Genomic DNA, 21,092 nt, shown 5'->3' with positions numbered 1-21,092 from the left:
TGGCCCAGCTCTATTTGAACGGTTCTCAACACAGTTTTCAATAATCAATGTCATCTTGAGGCATTAATGTATGTAGTCCGATTGTTGTCGTGAACTGTGGCTCAAATACGCCTGGTATCTACAAATTATTTATAAAAAAATAAAAGTTCATTCTATACAAATCAGGCTTTTGGATCTCTTCCCTCAATTTAGTTTTCAGAGGTACTAAGCTTGACAATACCTGAAAATCTGTGATTGGCCCTGGCCACCAACTCAGGGTGTTTCCGGGCTGCTGGTTCCCATAATTGCCTGGCTTAGGCTACAGCACCCCCATGATCCATGTGAGAATAAGTATGGGAAATAGATGAATGAAAGAATTTCTGAAAATGCATCTGTTAGTGATTCAAGTGGATTCAGAGGTCTATGTTTGCCCCCTTTTAAAAAGGAAATGGTTTCAATGGTGACATTTGTGTAAAGTTGCACATGGCCACTTCTCTTGATCTATTTTAAACAAATTTGTGTTCAACAATGACAAAATTTGAGTATTGAATATTTGAGGGCAAATAAAATATCCTAATTAATCACCAATTATTTCCGTTCTGATTATTGTTTTTATTTTTTCACATGCCCTGACAGCAGCCACCTTTAGCCGTTGGTAAGAACTGAGCCACTGCTTAACTGAAATATTTATATTTACACAAGAGAGCGGATGCTGCCCACAAATCCTTAATCAAGCCTGTGGAGCGCATGAATGGGAAAGGGATGGAGTATATATCCAGACACACACACTGACACACACAGACTCAGGCAAACACACCGCGACGCAAACACAGAACTATATTTAAAATTCCCCTTCCATTATAACCCGTGTGGGCTTGAATTGAGCAGCTTCATCTTTGATCACATTATTCCTGCTTTGAGGTTTATTGAGCAGGACCTTGTTTGGTAAAAGACATTTGCATTAGCTGTCATTCAGCACTGCTTTACCTATTGCACCGTCAATACGCAATAAAACAGGCTGAGGTGCCATAAGGCCTAATTTTGGCATTTTTTTGCCCCGGGTTTAGACCTAAACTCATTGGCTGTCACTGATGGGAATCGATGAGAATGAATTAAAATTGAACTACTATTAGATTCACCACATAGTAACTGTTCCCTTTTTATCACTTACACTAACTAAGGAAACTAAGCAGACATATGAAACTGTTGGAGATATTGTGTTTAACGATTTATCTTGATCACGTTATATCATGCATTTAGAATTGTTACATTTCGTTCGGCATTGAGCCGCCATTTTGCTGACCTGAGACCGGGCATTTGGGCTTTAGAGTGTTGTCTAGCAAATTATTTTTCCTTTGTCATGTAACTTGAATAATAGAAAATGTTACAGTGAAAATCAGATTTATTTATGCCTAACTTGCCTCATCTAAGTTAACACTTTTCTACTATTTTGGGGGACGACAGTTGTGAGGATAAGGAGTACGGAAAATGAATGAATGAAATTCTTTATCCCGATGACATATTTTTGTGTTTGAATCACCTCATTATGAGGATCTGCCAATACTGCTTCATGGCAATTTATTAAAGGAGTTTAGGATAATCTGAGAGGGTGCAAGCACATACATTTTGTTGGTTTTATTTGGTTTTATCACCATGAAAGCCATGTAAAAAGATTACTGCAGCCGTGGTTAAAACCTTGCTTGGGTTTGTGTTATACTGATCACATTTTGTTGCTTCTGTGCACTGAGTAAATATCCTCAGCAATCCATTGATGAGGATATATGGCCAAAGCATTTAAAGTCTGAGGGTGACAGCAAATGTGCATTTACTGCCACCCTCCCACTTCAAATGGATTGGACGTCTACTCTTGATAAAATTCCAATTCATTGGGGAAGGATGAAAAAAGCCACATGTTTGGATGTCTATCACCATCTATAGCAGCCATTTAGTCAATGAGAAAAAAAAGCACATCCATAATGTATTGTATTTCTATACTGCAGACTCTTGCATAATATGTAAACTTACGGTAAGATTCCAGCGAAACCTAACATAACATTGTTCTACTGGAAATGTTTTTGTATCGCTTGAAAATATGTTCATACTCATACTTAGGGGCAATTTTAGAATATTTAACGAGCCTGCGTGTATTTGGGATGTGTAAGGAAACTGGACTACCCGGAGAAAACCCACACAGGCCCCGGGAGAACATGCAAACTCCACAGAGTAAGATCGCAACCTACCGGAATGAAACCTTCCACCTCAGAACTGTGAGGCGAACGTGTCAACCACTTGTTCACCCTGTGTAGACATTTGTCATTTTATGCTTAACACTTAAAAAAAGTACATCTTCAGAATGCGTAATATGCTATACTTCACATACATATATGCAGGATTTTAATTGAATTGAATCGATACACACATTGTTGTCTGGCTCCTTGAGTGGTTAGCAAGTCAGCCTGACAGCTCTGGGGTCCTGGGTTCAAATCCATGTCGATACACCTGTGTGGAGTTTTCATGTTTTCCCCAGGCCTTTGTGGGTTTTCACCCGGTACTCCGGTTTCAACCCACATTCCAAAAACATGTATGGTAGGCTGATTGGACACTCTAAATTTCCCCTTGGTATGAGTGTGAGAGTGAATGGTTGTCCGCCTCCTCATGGCCTGCGATTGGCTGTCCACCGATGCAGGGTGTCCTTGCCTCTGGCAGAAGTCAGCTGGGATAGGCTCTAGCACCCCACGAAACTAGTGAGGATAAAGTGGGTCATAAAATGAATGAATGACAATCATACACATCGGAGCCAGAGCTCCTTGTGGGATCTTGTGGGAACACACAGCATATTTTTATTCACGTGAGTGTGCATAAGACAAAAGTCCAAAGGTGTCTTGAATACTAAGGAAGTACTTGTGTGAACAGCATTGCAAATGTTCACTCCTTGGATTCACTTTGCTCATCTTTAGGTTCTCCTCACGCTTGTCTTTAGCATTCAGGCGTGACTCGGTTGTCCTGAAGGTGAATTTTTTTTTGCCTTTTTATTTGTTGCCAGAAATATCGACGATGGAATCACTTGCTATGAATAACTCTAGTTCTATGCTATGAATAAAAAATGTCCTCTTGACTCCATATATACTATCCGCTACACACGCGAGTACAGCACTCACATATTGATGAATTTTTTATGGTACAAGATCAGTAATAGTGTAAATATGAAATCTAGAGAAATATTATCAACTGAAGTATTGAACATGTTACAGCTCTGTAATGTGGAGGAGCAGAATTTGATTTCAGGGTCAATTTTGTTTGTGCTAGTGAACTTCATTTTCAGAATCATCAGGTTAAGGCAGCGCTAGACGATAATGGCAGCCACTCAAAATGTTGAAATTTTGGCTCCAATTGAGACATTTTCACACATCAGTTTGCGATCAGTGTAAAGATTAACAGCTGTGTTGATTTAGTTTAGATTAAAAAAATATAAAAATTTCCCTTCTCATTACAGAAACTTCAGAGTATGAAGTGATACAATATATCTAAAAATGAGGGGTGTACTCACTGTTCCTGTGGAGAGGTACCAACAATTTGGCTGTACAAACCTAGTCAGCGCAATGGGCCCTGCTGGAAACTGGTCAGAATGTTTTTATTGAGGACTCCTCAGGCTTGAATTGTTTACAGCTGAAGGGAAATGACGGGGAAATGCAACAGAGCGTGAGATGACATTTTTCGGTTCCTGAGTGCATCGCGGCAGCAAAATAGTACATAGGTTTTGAGACCCTAATGGTTGATGTGGAACAAGGTTTCAATCACAAAGGTATGTATGCTCTTTTTTTATATCCTCAAATAGCGGGCTCAACGAAAAAAGGGTGTACTTTTGATCCTGTTAGCTGAGACTTCCTTACTACAACACACAGAGCTTGCACAGCAGACATAACATCTGTTAGGATGACATTTGAAGTTCAGTTTAGAGTGGAGTTGTATGTCACAGAGAGCATTTCGTAGCAAACGTTACTTCAAAACTGGTTTTATCCTATGCCTGTCAAACTCCACTCAGCCGTGAGTAAAACAAAAAAGAAAAACGAAAACTCTGCACTTTTTCAAAATGCTTTTTATCCTCAAAAAACAATGCTTTAAAACTATATCAGAGATGGTTTATGATAACCGTGTCATCCAAATTGTGAAACTGTTCATGACAAGTATCAAACAAAAGTACTGCTAGAAAACAGAGTAAAATAAGGAGTTAGACATTTATTAAAAATAAAAATGGGACAACACACTTTAAATAAAAAAAAAATCCCATGCACACATTAATTGTGTCTAGTTTTCAAAAGCATAAAGTTAATAGTAAATACTTGTAAAAAAAAAAAGTATTCATATGTGTACATGTGGCCCATTGGTAAGCGCATCGGCCTCTCTTTTTTGGGCTCGAGAATTTGATCCCAGGTCAGTCACTTTGTGGAGTTTTCTTATGTTGTTTTATTTACTCATACTTACTCATACTTTTAATTTGCTCGCGATAGCAATTATGCTAAATGTGAACTCTGGCTACAATTCTGCCACAGGCGTATACAAGCAATATGATTGGAATGACCGTTGTTGTTTTGTTTATACTAAAGCGATTCATATGCTTTACTTTTCATGTCATCTTTTTGATGTGGAGTGGCTTCTGCAGCCTGGAGAGAATGGGAAATGGAAAATGTTCCTTGCCACACGCCATTTCAATTTGCCTTTGGCCTATGGAGAGTGAACCATGAGAGGGCAGTGTCAAAGAAATGTTCAAATATTTCTGCAAAAAATAGCCAAAACATAAAAAAGTTATGGAAGACTTTGTAATATTGGCAAATATTGTATCATTGTGCAAATCAATTTTACTGTAACATCATCAACTTGGTGATTTCCATTCCTATTTATGACTATTTAACAGCATATGACAAATTAAAAGGACACTTTATTTATAATAAATTTTCCATCATTGTTTTAATAAATGGCTTGAATCATATTCTGTGAAAATATCGTGTAATACAAATTAATTCCAGAAAAATGCTTGCAATTCAGGAATCCACAGAAAATTAAACTTAAACAAGAGAAAAATCTTCAGGAAATTTTGATACAGCGCAATAAGATGCTAGTTCATTAAACTGGAAAAGCATCTCTATTTGAACACGCATCAGTCAAAATGACTCATTGATTTAGTGTAAAATATAAATGTCGTGATGAGAAGCCAAGTGTGAAGTTTCAGGTCCTTACAGCTTTGAGATAACGAGGAGGAGTTCAGTGGGTAAAAACTTTATTTGCTAATTAGACAATGGAGTAGCACAAATCGGTTTGCAAATCCACAGACCACAGAGACACGCACTGTTACAACGTGAAAGATCATAGTCTCATCTGTGCCATTGTATGTTCCACAAGGAGCTAATCAAAGACTAAAAGAAAAGAGAACAGCACTTAGATAAGGATTTGGAAAAGAGGCTTCACTTCTGTAGGTAAGGTATGGTGACACACAACCATTGACACTGATTTTCACACAACTCATCGATGTTGTGAAAATGAGTGCCAATGGTTGTATGTCACCATACTTTATGTGCCCATTTATTGAATCAAACCATTCGACAATAAGCCGCAGACTGCAGTGGGTTCAGGATTAAATTCCAACTAAACGAAATGACATCTTTTTTAACTCATCTTTTGCATTACCAGTGTAGTCAGTTGTTTGCAGTGAGGTGCATGTTTTAGCAGAAAAACGTCTTTGGTTCAACTATCTATGCGTGTCTAAGGTGTCGACAAAATCTCTTTAGTAGTATGTCCACTGACATTCACACATGCAATACAAAATAATATAACCATTGTTATTGCTGTAAAATATATAAATGTAAATCTTTTTAAGAGCACATTAGGCAAGATGCTTTTTCAAACTGCAACATTTTGGAAAAGAAATGCCCGTGGCCACTGCTTCTCATTTCCTAGAATCTTCAGCTGCTTCTTATAGTTTTCAGTTATCTTACCATTAACAGTCGCCTGAGGAAATACAACCCATAAGATTCACAAACAGGAGTGTAGATGTAGGGGGGCAAAATTGAATGAGAACCTTATAACAGCAGACCGGAGGGATAAATATAGTGCAAATTCATGTAAAATCATGTGGTTGTGTTCCACAAAAACACACAAAGGTAATCCCATCCTCCCTAACCGTTTGACATTTGGCCCTCTGAATAAAAAGACGTCACCTGAGATGACAAAAACGGATAGCACTGCCTTCAATATTGTCTGGTACAAAGTGCTGCCTGATACCCTTCAACATCTTAAAAATCATCATCATAGTTCCTCACAAAATGTCATTGCCTGTGTATACAGTTGTGGTAAAAGTCTACATACACTCTGATTTTTCTCTCTTAGAGTGATTGGAACAGAAACTTCTTTTTCACAAAAACCTTCATGAAGTTTGATTCTTTTATGACTTTATTATGGGTGAACAGAAAAAAGTGATCAATTGTTCAATTCTGACACAGAAAAATGAGGACTGACGATGGATTTGTGGGTGGTGATTGATCAAAAAACGTGAGTATATTGTTGAATGGCTAAATAAAGTAAAACCGAATTCCGTTTTGCTTCCGTTGCCTTTAAAAAAATGTGTTTTTAGCGTGTGTCCGTATGTTTCAGCTGGTTTATGTTTAAGCTGGTGCATGTTTTGCCATGCCCGGCTGTGTGTTTTTGAGCGGTGCGTCTTGTGTGTGTGTCAAATACAGAAGTAGCACTATTTACTGACACTGAGCCTTTAAATGCGGTGCGCCATATTGTCGTGAAAATACGGTATATATATGTGAGTGGTTAGCGTGTCGGCCTCAAAGTGGGAGTCCTGGGATCAAATCCAGGTCAGACCACCTGTGTGGAGTTTGCATGTTCCCCCGGGCCTGCGTGGGTTTTCTCCGGGTACTCGGGTTTCCTCACATATTCGAAAGACGTGGTAGGCTGATTGGACACTTTAAATTTCCCCTAGGTATGAGTGTGAAAGGTTGTTTGTCTCCAATTCAGGGTGTCCCCCGCCTCAGGCCTGAGTTGCTGATGTAGGAACAAAACAACTCTATTTCCCATTACTCATAAAGAAAGAATTTGTACAAATGAAGGTTGACCTTTCACAAGAATGTGTACCTTTGTGTCCATCATGTCAACGTTAACTAGAGAACATGAATAGATGGAATAGCTAGATGAATTGCAAAACAGGCTATTTTATCGAACCCCAATCCAACCCTGCATTAATTGCCCTTACCTCAAAACGCAACACCTTAAATCTTGTTAAATTGTACCGCACTATAAGCAACAATACCTATTAATTTTGTAGACAACAAGTGTTAAAATCACAGTTTGCTCACTCGGCCAGGGGGCCTGTATACATTATTCAACTAGAGTCGCACACAATTTAATTTACATATCTCATTTATCTCTCCCATACAGTCATAAATATTCTGCTATTGATTGTCCAAGCAAATACAGATTACTTGATCTTAATTAGTTCCATGGGATTTTGCTTCATAAATAACAAAGACAACAGGGAAGTAGACAAATTGCCATCCACTTCTAAAGGTTTCATCCAGTGCTCTAATTTCTCTATTTGTTGATAATGGCTCTTAGTGTTTTGTTAGCGTCCTTAAAGTTTAGACATGCAATCCCTTACTAGACTGATTACATATTATTTAGTCTATTATCTATGTTTTAATTGGCCTGGATTGCAGTATATAGTTACATCTTTTTGAGATCCTTTGGCAAAAACGTGGGAGATGGACAACCATCCACTCTCACATTCATTCTTAGGGCCAATTTAGAGCGTTCAACTAGCCTACCATGCATGTTTTTAGAATGTGGGAGCCAGACGGAGTACCAGGAGAAAACCCATGCAGACCGGGGGAGAACATGCAAACTCCACACAGGTGGACCAATCTGGATTTGAACCCAGGACTACAGAACTGTGAGGCCGACACACATCCCCCGGCTGTCATGAGAAATCTATTCAGCTAGAAAAATGATGTGGAAATGTTTGACTTGCTGTATCCTTTTCAGCCACAAATAATTAGGAGGTGGACTGGATTTGGAGTTTGACACTTCTTTCCCACTATTAATCACTGATTTTACAATTAACCTTGGCGTATAGAGAGTTGTGCCCTCTCAGTGCTCTTGTTCTACATTTTTTTTAAGTACATTTCCCATTTAAAGTGTCTTTGTAATTTATCTCCCTCTGTGATTAGTGCCAAGGATGTTAGCAGGTATAAGACGTGTCAAGATTGTCAGGAGAGAGCCGCACTAATTTACATGTTATCCGTGGTAACCTGGGGCATTCACGTATGCAAATCTCAATATGTAAATACGTTTTACAGCCGGTAATTCATCCACTGCGACATCATTGCCCCGGTCTTTGACAAGCAAAACCCAGCCAAGCGTGTAATTATGAACAGTAGTGGCTACTTTGGTGGTTGAGGCAGTAGCATGTCTCGGCAGAGTGGTGACAAATCTCCTGTCATCAATGTTACTGGTGGGACATGGTAACTAATACTTTCTAATGCTTCCACCTTGTAGTGTTGATTAATTATTCATTGATTTATTGATTTTTTCTAATGTTCACAACGAAAATTGAATATGCATGTTTTTTTCCCAACGCAAGCCATGAACAAATGTGAGGACAAAGGTTGTACTAGTCGACATTTTGTTCATAGGTGCAGTACCATTTTTGGTCACTAATCTGACACAGGGCTCCTTTAAGATATCCGTTTGTGGACACTTAATAATTAATTAATTGCTTGTTGGGTCTCTGGAGTACCTGCCTGCCAATCATGTGAAAATTAAACAAACAAAAGTACAGCATTTTTAAGAGCCCTGCAGCGACAAGGGTTATTGTCGCCCATATATATGTCATGAGGTGGTGGTGGGACTACACTAGTCTTCTCAACTCGCTTCAACTAAGGTACCAAGCACCAAGATGCCACATGAATGTGCTAAGGCAACATACACACGATATATATTATTTTTTAGAAAACTAAAAAATGTGTTTCGACCAAAATGTGCGAAAAATGCATGAGTTTTGAGCGAAGGGAGAATGTTGCTGGCCTATTTCACCAGTGTTTAAGAATGAGGATAATTTACATAATGCACATAGGTTTGTAGTGCTACCTCCACAAGTTAACATTTTTTTTACTATTCATACAAGGGTTTGGCGTCTTTTTTTCATTTATGTTGAAAACAGTAGAAGCAGAAGATTTGGCATTGTTTATATGGACGATCATGGACAAGTATTAGACATTTTAAAGAGGCTTTAACTGCATGAACCAAACGTTTTTAATCTGATTTTTTGACACCTTTGGCAGGTACGGGCAATTGCCTGTTTGATTAATAGTAAATCTGCCCCAAAAATTGAAATATAATTTTTATTTGAACTTCAGGTTTTATGATTGCGAACAAAAATCTAAATCACTTTTCTACTATTTTGGGGACGACAGTTGTGAGGACAAGGAGTACGGAAAATGAATGAATGAAATTCTATATCCCGATGACATATTTTTGCGTTTGAATCATCTCATTATGAAGATCTGCCAATACTGCTTCCTGGCAATTTATTAAAGGAGTTTAGGGTAATCTGGGAGGGTGCAAGTGCATACATTTTGTTGGTTTGATTTGGTTTTACCACCATGAAAGCCATGTAAAAAGATTACTGCAGCAGTGGTTAAAACCTTGTTTGGGTTTGTGTTATACTCATCACATTTTGTTGCTTCTGAGCACTGAGTAGTGATCCTTAGCAATCCATTGATGAAGATATATGGCCAAAGCATTTAAAGTCTGCAAATGTGCATTTACTGCCACCCTCCCACTTCAAATGGATTGGACGTCTACTCGTGGTAAAATTCCAATTCACTGGAGAAAGATGAAAAACGCCACATGGTTGGATGTCTATCACAATCTATAGAAGCCATTGAGTCAATGAGAAAAACACACATCCATAATTCTACCCCAAAAATTGAAATATAATTTTTATTTGAACTTCAGGTTTTATGATTGCAATAAAAAAAATCTAAATGCAACCACTTTGTTTTACTACGGTATATTTTCATAAAGTTGTTTGAAGGAGTGTGGCTCATTTATGTAAATTTCCGTGACATTCCTGGGATCTAATAGAATAATATTCCTTGAAGCAAGCAGCAGAAGACATAACAACATGGACTGAAAAATGCTCTTTTTCCACATTATTTCTTTGCTTAGCTGACTCAGGTCATTGCTTCTTAATATTTTCCAAGTCAGCTCCAAGTCTACTGTATTTTGAATTACCTCTTGTCAATACTTGAAGAGAATCTGATTTGTATTCTTGTGGTAAAAGTCCATGGAGATTGCTGTTCCACAGCATGGGCCCATTTTCCCTCTGACCAGAATTTCATAATTCCTCCACAGGCTATCGGCTGCAGGTTACTTCCATAGTGAGTGCTGCCTTGTCTTGATTTGACATTCATTTGAAAGATGAATGCTACTGCATTACTCCCCAGTGAGAACTGTTTCAATATGGGTACACTTGAGGCTATTACTTTCCACACAGTTCTGCAAAGAAAGGCTTTAGCCAGTAATTCTTTTGATATTGTAATAATATTTCTTAATTTGAGAGGAATGCAATGCTTATCACTGCACAGGTATCAAAAAAATCAGGTCTGATTTTTTTAAATTCAGCACATTATATATAAAGCTTTCAATAATTTTGTGATGATTGTTTTCATGTGTATGTTATACAGTATTTCATAAAAGTTATGGAATCGTAGATGTGATTTTGCAGGATATTTTTTGCCATGGCAAAATTGTTGTTTTAGGGTTGTTTGTTTTACTAGCAGCAGCATGGCCCATTATGTGTATAATTATATGAAAACAAGAAAAATAAACATGTCAATGTCACCAAAAAATCATTTAGTAAAAATGTTTGGTATTTAGTATTTTAGAAGAAAATGTGTTAGTGTGTAAATGTAACACTCAATAATTTCAAATAGGTGTTAGTGACCATTGTGAAGATAAGCGGTACAGAAAATTAATGAATATATTAATTTCCAAGTTGCTTTCACATATAAGTAATTAGCATTGTGCACTAATTGTTACCTCAGCATGATTTATTTTTTTACAAAAGATTGACAACACATTTAGGCATGAGCTTTTTTAAAAATGGCTGTTATGATGATTTTTTGACTCCAAAACTATTACTGTCATTGAGGAGTGGTGACATTGAAAAAATGTCAGATCAAATCAGTTCACATCTCTGGTTATCCAAATTTACACTTTCTGTAATGGAGCAATAATTGTAGCCTCTGGCAAGTAACTTGAGGAAATACAGCTGCTAACACCATTGCACCCACATACCACTGCAAGGTTTCTTGGTCTGTCTCAGTAGATTGTGCTTTCTTGGTTCTTTGCAGACATTTTATTTCTCTTTTAGAGTCCCACAGAGAAAAATTGAGCGTGCCTGCTGCCTAATGACTGCTAATCCTTTCATGACAGAAAGCCATAGTTGCTCAGGTTACTCTTCCAGAAGGATTAGTTTACGTTATTTATCCATCCTGAGAGGTTAATTATGGCTGCCGGCTCCTGCCTCTTTGGACCCATCCGCAGGAATAATGCTCTATTTGAGGGCTCTCTTGCTCAAACACTTGGCCTCTATCTAGTAGTATATCTACGAGCTCGACCATGAAAGGTGAATCCTGTTGCAGAGTAAATTTGTTACCAAATTTCAATCTTACTTTGTCTGATCAGCATTTTTGTGTCTTTATAAGACACTCATTGAAATACTGACTTTTGTGCTTATCCCCTCAGGGGTCACCCTTGTTCAACATGGTAGATTTGCCAGACATTTAATTCTGAATTTCCTTCCTAACACAACACATGCAAGTTAGAATCGTTATTAAAGCCTTTCACATTACGCATGCATACAAATACAATGTACGAATGAATAGCATAACATAGAATAGTTATGAACAAGCTTTAACCTGATATTTTGCATTAGTCCGATTTCACTGTAAAAATTGACATGTCAAAATACTTGGTATAAAAACTAAAATATTGTAAAGAACAGGGTTGAAAGTATTTATATATATGCAATTCAATTATGTCTCTTTTCTGTTCCATATGATAGAAACATGAACTTAATAATTACTGACAACAACAAAAAAATGATTGATATTAATATCGCATCAATCCGACTACTGTTTTTTTACTATGTAAATGATTTATTATGGTGGATTGAGTGATTATCACGGCTGCTTCACAGTTCTGAGATCAAAGGTCTCTTGCCTTTTTGAGTGGACTTTGCAATTTCTCTATATTAGTGTAATTATCAGTTGAAAAATACTATTCATTCCTTTATTCATTTATTTTCTGAACCCGCTTTATCCTCACTAAGGTTGCAGGGGGTGCTGGAGCCTATTCCAGCTGACTTCGGGCCAGATGCGCGGGACACCTTGAATCAGTGGCCAGCCAATCGCAGGGCACGAGAAGACGGAACATTCACGCTCATACCTAGGGTCAATTTAGAGTGTCCAATCAGCCTACCATGCATGTTTTTTTAAAATGTGGGAGATACCGGAGTACCTAGAGAAAACCCACACAGGCCCGAGAAGAACATGCAAACTCTACAGAGGTTGACCGATCTGAATTGGAACCCAGAACCTCCGAGTTGTTAGGCCGATGCTCTAACATAACTAATCACCTAATGTCATGATTCATTTTAAAGGAAGTTGGGACATGGCTGAGTGAGAATTAAGAGTTGGGATGCAAACTGAAGCATCTAACATCATGCATGAACAATCAGACGCCAGCCTCGTCATATTGAAACGTGGTCAACGGAGATAAGGTATGTGATTGATCCGAGTTGGTGTGAAGCTTTGAGAGTTCTAATACCCACACATCCTGGAGAAAAGGCTTTGTCTTAGCTGGTTTACCACGGTGGCACTCTATTTATATTTCTAATTTCTGTGGCAGACGGCCCAGTGGAGGTTAGCGCGCCAGCCTCACAGCTCTCGGGTCCTGGGTTCAAATCCAGGTCATATGCATGGTAGGCTGATTGGACACTCTAAATTACCCCTAGGTATGGGTATGTGTGTGCAAGGTTGTCCCTCTTCTTGTGCCCTCCGATCAGCTGGCCATCGATTCAGGGTGTCTCCCGCCTCTGGCCCGAAGTCAGCTGGGATAGGCTCCAACACCCTAGTGAGGATAAAGCGGAGCAGGAAATGAAATCAGATAATTGCTATGGCTGCTCATGAGATTTTCGAGTCATGAGACACTGCCTGCCTTTGTCAATGCTTATAAAGTATGAGGGGAGTCGAGAAAGGAGGTGAAGAAACAAGTTTTCACGCCTCCACTGGGCTCAACAATGGTAGAAGTGCAAGGTAGAAAATTTTAATGTGAGTTGACAAAGATTAAAAAGTTGCAGGTCTTACTCTTACCAATGAAGAGATGGCAAGGGGGCATTATGGAAGTTTTCCATACTACAGGGAGAATGACAATATCAGATGTAATAACATGGTTGACTACCCTGCAGCTTGTTAAACTGAGGCTACATCCGCCCAATGGTGCCACTATTCTACATGATGTCCAATTTGTTTGCGGAAAATCGTAAACATATTAAAGCACTTTATTCCTCTTGGCATTTAAGTGACAAATAACTATTTAAAGCATCATTGCTGCCACTGTAATTGTGAAAAGTAAATACATAATAGTACTCAATGAAGGGCAGACTACCAAGGCTTGATTTTTAACAGAAAGAGTTTGTGTTTTCATGTTACCCAATTTCATGGAAGAGGTGAAAAGATGATACATTTATTCATGAAGAGTGACAAAATGTACGGTGTTGTTCAAAATATGATATCCTCATTTCACCACAAGTGAGCACAAGCCATTGAATTTTTGACCCAATGTGGCAGGAATCCGACATAAAACTTATCCCTAATCAAACATGCAATTCAAATGTATGGAATTAGAGTTTTCTCATTATGAAATATGGCATTTCATAACATGTATTTAAGGTTGTAGGACGGTGGTGAGCTATGATTTAAGTGTTATAGAGGAGTTCAAGGTAGAGGTGAGACTACATCAGGGATCTGCTTTGAGCCCCTCTTTGTTCGCTACAGTGATGAACTGGCTGACAGGAAGCAAAGAATCTCCATGGACTATCGTGTTTGTGGATGTCATTGTGAACTGTTGTGAGAAAGCTGTCAGGTGTGATGAAAGAGTTTCTGCTCAAATGAAAGGAAACCTATGGTGAAACCAGCAATGAATGTTTTTTGGTCTAGAGAGAGTGTCACTGAGGAAAGAACTGAAGGAAGAGGTGGAGGTAGCAGAGATGAAGTTGCTGAGATTCCCTTTGGATCACGAATGAGTCCTCAATACGGACAGCACATATCCTAGGATTTGGAGATCCAATCAGAGTGGCAAGAGTAAGATGGTTCAAACATGTCCAGATGATAGGTAGTGACTTTTTTTGGAGAAGAAGCCTAACTGCCAAACAGAAGGCCTAAAGGAAGACAAGCAAGGAATTTTATAGATGTGGCGAGGGAGCAGATAAGGGTAGTTGGTTTGAGAAAAAAGGATTCAAAAGGTGGGATTAGATGGATCCAACTACTTCACTGTGGTGACCGCTGAAGGGGAAAGCTGAAAGAAAAACAAGTTTAAGATGTGTTATCAACCTATAAACCTCTATCTTCACTTAATTTTTGACACCGAGAATGACAGATCTAAAAGCCACGCGTAATTCTACAAAGTACTTAAATCCATAACATAAAAAGATTTCAAATCAGAAACCTGTATGGTTAAAAACTGACTGTCACAAGGTAGCTAAAGTGTGATGGAGCCATTTTCCTTTTAGGAGGCTTACTATCTTGACCTCCATTATTTTTCGCTAGTCGCGGATCTCCTTCAACTGAATCACATTTTATGCAAGTCCATATCTAGGAGCCTGCTGTAGCAAAGCCTTCAATCTTTCTTTGTGTTTCCACTCAAAACATTCTCAAGCCGACACAGGGGGCGTGAATTCCCACGCCTATCATGAATTGAGAGCTAACGCAGTGGGATTTACGCTATTTCAGAGAAGATTTAATTCCGAAATTTCCCTTCCTCCATGAATAATATAGATGCTTTATTTGTTGTTCACATAATAAACAGCTATCACTATCTAGAACAGGGGTAGGGAACCTATGGTTGAGGAGCCACATGTGGCTCCTATGATGGGTGCATATGGCTCTTAGCTAAAATATGGAAACCAGTGGTGAGAGTCCCGAACGCACCAATAGGAACGTCATGTTGGGACTGTGTCATTGATTTCATTGATAAACATTGAATTCATTGATATTCATTGATTAGCACCGGTGTAACAACATTGTCAAAGGAATTCAAGCCTTTTTGTACTTTAAAAGTGACAAAATGACTGCAAAATTTAATGGATTTTGACTTTTAAATTGTGAGTATGGCTCGTAAGGAACAACATTTGAAAATAAGAATTGTTTATGGCTCTCTTTTTCAAAAAGGTTCCCGAGCTCTGATCTAGAACTTAGTTTCCAAAAGCGACTCATGTGGATTCTTTGGCTTGGAGAAGCTGCAAGAGAAGAACTCGCTGACTGTGCAACAAGAAAGTTGTAAACAAACCAAAGGTATTTGGGCAAAAAAAAAGAAAACATGCTGACTTAAACTTAGTACTACATAAAAGCCAACTGCCATACTAACTCACTTACTTAAACGTAGTCCAACAAACCTGTCATAGCACTTTCAAGACACCGATGCATGAATTACCCAAGAACAGTAAACATGTTAAGAGACCACTCAAATCTAAACACTTAAAGAAAAATAAGAGGTGTTCAAAATCAACAACACTTTAGTTGGTTTGCCTATCAATCAAGATTTGGTATTCCTGGATAATTTTTGTAACTACTTGTAAGGTTATTCCAGTCAAGATAGTGGTAGAGACAAACAGGCAGAACCAAAAGGAGACATCGGCCTTATAATTCATGCAGATGGAGTGCAGCTGTATTATTTACTGTTAGGGTTTAGACCAGAGGTGTCAAACTCCCTTTGGTCTGCGGGCCGAATACAGCTTAATTTGAGATCAAGCGGGTCGGACCAGTAAACTCATTGCAAAATTACATAGAACTAACAATAAGCCCACTTTTTTCCTTTGTATTGGTTACTAATACTAATAATTAGTGCAAAGAATGGGTAAATTATCAAAATGTTTATTAACAGAATTTTCCTTTTACATTATGAACAATATATTATGAACAAGAGAATAACATAAGAACATAAATAAATGTCAATTCATGTTGTCTGCACATACTAAAACACTGCGCCCCTAGCAGATAATAGAAGAACTACAAATTTTAAAGAAAATTCTTTTTTTTTTATTCAATGCAGCTTTCTTCCCGGCCGTACCAAACCACCAGACGGGCCGGATCCGGCCCGCGGGCTGTATGTTTGACACCCCTGGTTTAGACAAAAAGGGAATAAAATTTGGTTTTACATTGACATGGGGTATCTATGCTTAATTTGACAAAATCATCTTAAAAGAAGCTGACTTTTAGCAATATGTAGTATTCATATTTGTAAATTGGACATGAAGATCAAAATTTGGCCTTTAATTCCTTTTTCGTGCACCTTGTCTGACTTTGAAATTTTAACAATATGTAGTATTCACTTTTGTAAATTGGACCTGAAGTTCCAAATGTAGCCTTTAATTCCTTTTTCGTGCACCTTGTCTGACTTTGAAATTTTAATAATACCACCTGCTACTCAACAGAAAGTCTTGACACCCACAGCTCATAGTTGATGTGTTCACCCATGCACTCGTCAGCACTTGAGCTGCCCCATTGCCTGTCAACGGTGATCCAGCTGCTGTCAAGCGACTGATTGCCTGAAAGGTTATTGTTGTACATGGTTTCACTAACGGCATCATTATGTGATAAGATTTGATTCCGGATGGATAATATGCACTCTAAAATCCCCAGTCCAGATTTGGCGTTTCAATTATATAACTCAACATATCGCAAAAGTAACATTTTTCCATTGAGGCCTTTCTTTTGGGACATCCATCACTCAAATCATGTGGTCAGTTTGAGAGTTAATAAATCTTTCTGTGCTTTTGTTCTCGTTTTTCAAATGCTTGACAAGGTTCTTAAAGTTTGACCCTACCTCTCCATGAGGCAATATATCTCAGCACTACTAAATTTCTCTCAACTATCATCAGTAATATACTGGTCACACTACACTTTCTAGCTCTGCCCAAATCATTTAGTGCTGTAATAGAGCATTGTGCAAAAGCCATATGGCAATTACTAAACTGAATCAGTTCTATTACCAGGAAAGAGTAACAAAAATGTCAAATTTGTGTCCTTGATATTTGATTGTCTGAGTGCTTTGCTCAGAACGCTGTCATTATTCTATAATGAACAAGTCTGTACCCTCTGTCAACGGATACTTCAATTGAATATGATGAATACTTCATCAGTGTGACTGTAATATATTCATTTATCTGCCGGAACAGAAAAGAAGACATTTATGGCCACATGTTGAAAAATTGTGGTTAAAAAACAAGAAAAGGTTTCTCCACTTCTATTTCTAAAGTTAATTTAGATGTTGCAGAAATCTGCCTATCTCCTCCTTCATTCGCCACTCAATTGGGAACAACAGCATAAGATAATTGATCCTTAATCCGGGGCAAAGATCTCATCCAGAAGAATGGCCTTTTTTTTATTGTGAATTCTCATGGCTTCTGATTTAGCTGTCCTGATTCGCGTCCTAAACGTAGCTGGCTGTGAGCTGCTCCATTGGAGTTGTAGATCACGTCCTGATGGAGCCAAATGAAGCATATCATCTCTAAAAACTGAGAGGAAATACTGAGATGAACAAATTAGATCTTGCGCTGAGTGTACCGACAGTTGTTTTATTCACATTAGTTTGTGAACACTTTTTTTGTGAAGTCAATGCACTGTATCTGAAAATACCGATTCATTCCTTTATTTTTTGAACCGCCTTATGCTCACTAGCGTCACGGGGGTGCTGGAGCCTCTCCCACTTGACTTCGGGCCAGAGGGGGTAGACACCCTCAATTGGTGGATAGCCAATCGCAGCCCACTAGGAGACTGACAACCGTTTACGCTCACACTCATACCAAGGGGCAATTTAGGGTATCTAATCACCCTATCATAAATGTCTTAGTAATGTGGGAGGAAACCGGAGTACCCGGGGAAAACCCATGCAGGCCCACGGAGAACAAGAAAACTCCACACAGGTGGATCGACCTGGATTTGAAACCAGGACCCCAGAGCTGTGAGGCCGACGTGCTAACCACTCAAGCCACTGGGCCGCCCCCTGTAAATACTGTATATTGTTAATGTTCTCTTTAATATATTAATATCAACTGTGTATTTAGTTCTTTCCAAGATGATTTCCCAATTCTTTGTTTTTATCTCAGTTCTATTCATTTATTATAAATTAATAAAAACGGGGATATAATGGTAACCGAATGGATCATTTACCGTATTTTCTTGCATATTAGCCGCTTACGCGTATAAGCATACCCTTAAAATTGCCTTAAATATATTGAAATTTACGATTTAAAAAAATCAATCCTACACATATACAAAACATAATTAATATAGCACCACACCTGACTGGCGAGCTTTATAGGGTATAGTGTGCTTTTTGCGGCACCAATAACCCTTATGAGGATGCGCAGTATGTACGATGAATGAATGAATAAATATTATAGTCAAGATTTAAAGAATTTAAATAATTCCTAATTTTTTTCCCAACATTGCCTTTTATCAGCCTGAATTAATTAACAAGCAAACAATTGAATTAAATGCAACTGGTGTCACATTTACTGAATAACTGCTACTTTCACTCAACAAACACACCATCTGGCTCACCTTGTTGAATGCTCAACAATCCCACATTCCTTAAACAACTAGTCTGACCTTCTCTAAGCATTCAATTTGTATTTATTTAGTCGTAGCTTCTGCAGTGGGAGTCGATGACCACGTGCAAGTCAGGAAGTGATGCTAATCTAGGTAGAGGGAAGAAAGGCAAAGGGAAAACAGAGTTGGTTGGGGGGGAATCACCCCTCCTATCCTTTCGCTCTCTCTCCTCTCTCCCTTGAAGATGATTGTGCTGCAATATGTCGCATGACCGCCGCCACGACTGCAGACGAGGCTCATAGTTAATCATTATAATAAGGCAAACCAAACCAAGTCAGATTTTAATTTTAAAAGTAAAAAATAGTCACCATAAAAAGGCTCCTTTGATTCCCTTCTAGCCAGGTTTCATTCAACGTCAAACCTTGAAACATTTCTCAGGTTGTATAGGGCCATTCAAACACCTGCTTTAACATTTATGAGGAGGGTTCCACCATACCCGACCCACGCGTTTGATTGTCATACTGCTCAAAGTTATACAGGTTTGCTGCATTCTTATTAGCTCTTTTCCTCTATCCAACACTGCATGCTCATGCTCAATAGTCTAGTCTGACCTGCCAGCCCCCAAACCCCACCCAAGCCCCTTTTACACCGCAGCATCACGCTACCATAGAAACCAAAAGGAGCATCTCGGGTGGTGCATGCAAGGCGCTCACTATGTGCGGTCAAGAGAGGGAGAGCAACGGCAAAAGATAGAGCTACCAGAGAGGTGGCGTTATTGGTTGGGGGGAGGTGAGAAGAAGCAGAGGGAGGGAGAAGTGAGCGGCTTCGGCAAACCGTAGAGGAAAAGTGACTTTCACGGGTGAGTACGGCATGGACTGTTGTGGATTGTCTTTCTTTTGTCTTTCTGGTGGGGGTTGCTGCTGCGATACTCTGAAGAAAGAAATGGATAGCAGGAGTTATGTTCTGGTGGCTTTTTAGTTTTCTCAGCATTTTACTTTGACGTCTTTTTTGCACAAATTCAAAGCTGAAGCGCCTTGTTAATATTTGGTGAGGCTTTTCATCGCACTTGCCTCTTCTCTGTCTGATTATTTCTTATGGGTTCCACAGGTTTTTTCAATTATGGAACTCATGTAAAGCCTGAGGTGATGATACCTACTCTGCTGCATAGCGCAAAAAAAAACGGTCAAGTCAGGCTTTCGAATTCATTGTGTGAGCATCCTTTTTGTCACTTTCCAGCTCTCCTCGTTCTCTCGCATTTCTTCAGCGCTCCTTGTCCTGACACTTTGATGGAGGGCTAGAGCCGTGGGGCTAATAGGGAGGAGATCAGCCTTAGCTAGAGGGAAAAGTGTAATTGTGACAGCAGTTGACACCTTTGAGATGCTTGTTGTTCGATAACGAGCCAAGCTGTGAAGACAGAATGCAAAAAATGAAAAGAAAATGCAACTTGTTAATGTCCCTGGTAATTATTGACAGTCTTTGTCTTTCATTGTATCCCCTAAAAGCAACACCAGACACTAAGATGTGGAGTTTAGTTTGTTTTGGGTAGATAAAGTATTTTTGGCATTTCGTTGAAAACACAGACATATAAAAGGCGGCACGGTAACAAAGCTGATGTACGTCTGCCTCACAGTTCAGGATTCTGACCTTCCTGTGTAGAATTTGAATGTTCTTCCATGGCCTGTGTTGGCTGGAATAGGCTCCAGCACTCTCCCCAACCCTTGTGAGGATAAGTTGTTCAAAAAATGAATGAATATTCTTCTGATATTTTCATGAATACGTATTTAAATTTAGATCGTCATATACATTTTTGAATCTAGAGATGTACTTAATATGTAAATTTGCTGATTTGTTATATGGTCCACACACAACTACCAACTAAACCCTTTAAAGTTGGCCAGTGTCCCAATTTTGAATTAAAGATGTGATGAAATACTCTCAAAACACTCTTAAAATAAATAAAGCATATAAAAATGTGACCTGCACCGCTGAAATAGTTCCCTCCACCACCATTTTTATGGGAGACGTAATAGCCGTTTGTCCGTGTGGGAGGAAACTGGACAACCCGGAGAAACCTACGCAGGTCCTTGGAGAAGATGCAAACTCCACACAGGTGGACGAGACTTGGATTTAAACCCAGGACTCCAGAGCTGAGAGGCTGACGCACTAACCACTCACACCACCGGGACGCCCTCAATTTCGACATTACCACAAAATCAGTGG

The 21,092-nt window shown here is 38.8% G+C and overlaps 1 protein-coding gene across 3 annotated transcripts in view; it reads left to right on the top strand.

The window, feature by feature from the left end:
- syt6a (synaptotagmin VIa) overlaps positions 1-21,092 on the top strand; it is a 61,118-nt gene that overhangs the window by 11,732 nt on the left and 28,294 nt on the right. Inside the window, exon 1 of one of the 3 annotated variants that reach the window (XM_077716332.1) lies at positions 19,601-19,731. The exons of 1 other annotated variant lie outside the window; for it this stretch is intronic. The gene's annotated coding sequence lies outside the window, so the exon portion shown is untranslated. One more of the 3 variants, XM_077716341.1, reaches the window with a different exon arrangement.

The sequence above is a fragment of the Stigmatopora nigra genome, chromosome 1, assembly GCF_051989575.1.
Source record: "Stigmatopora nigra isolate UIUO_SnigA chromosome 1, RoL_Snig_1.1, whole genome shotgun sequence".
Taxonomy (NCBI): domain Eukaryota; kingdom Metazoa; phylum Chordata; class Actinopteri; order Syngnathiformes; family Syngnathidae; genus Stigmatopora; species Stigmatopora nigra.
The sequence above is the reverse complement of the archived record's forward strand: the minus strand, read 5'-3'. Positions and strand labels throughout refer to the sequence as shown.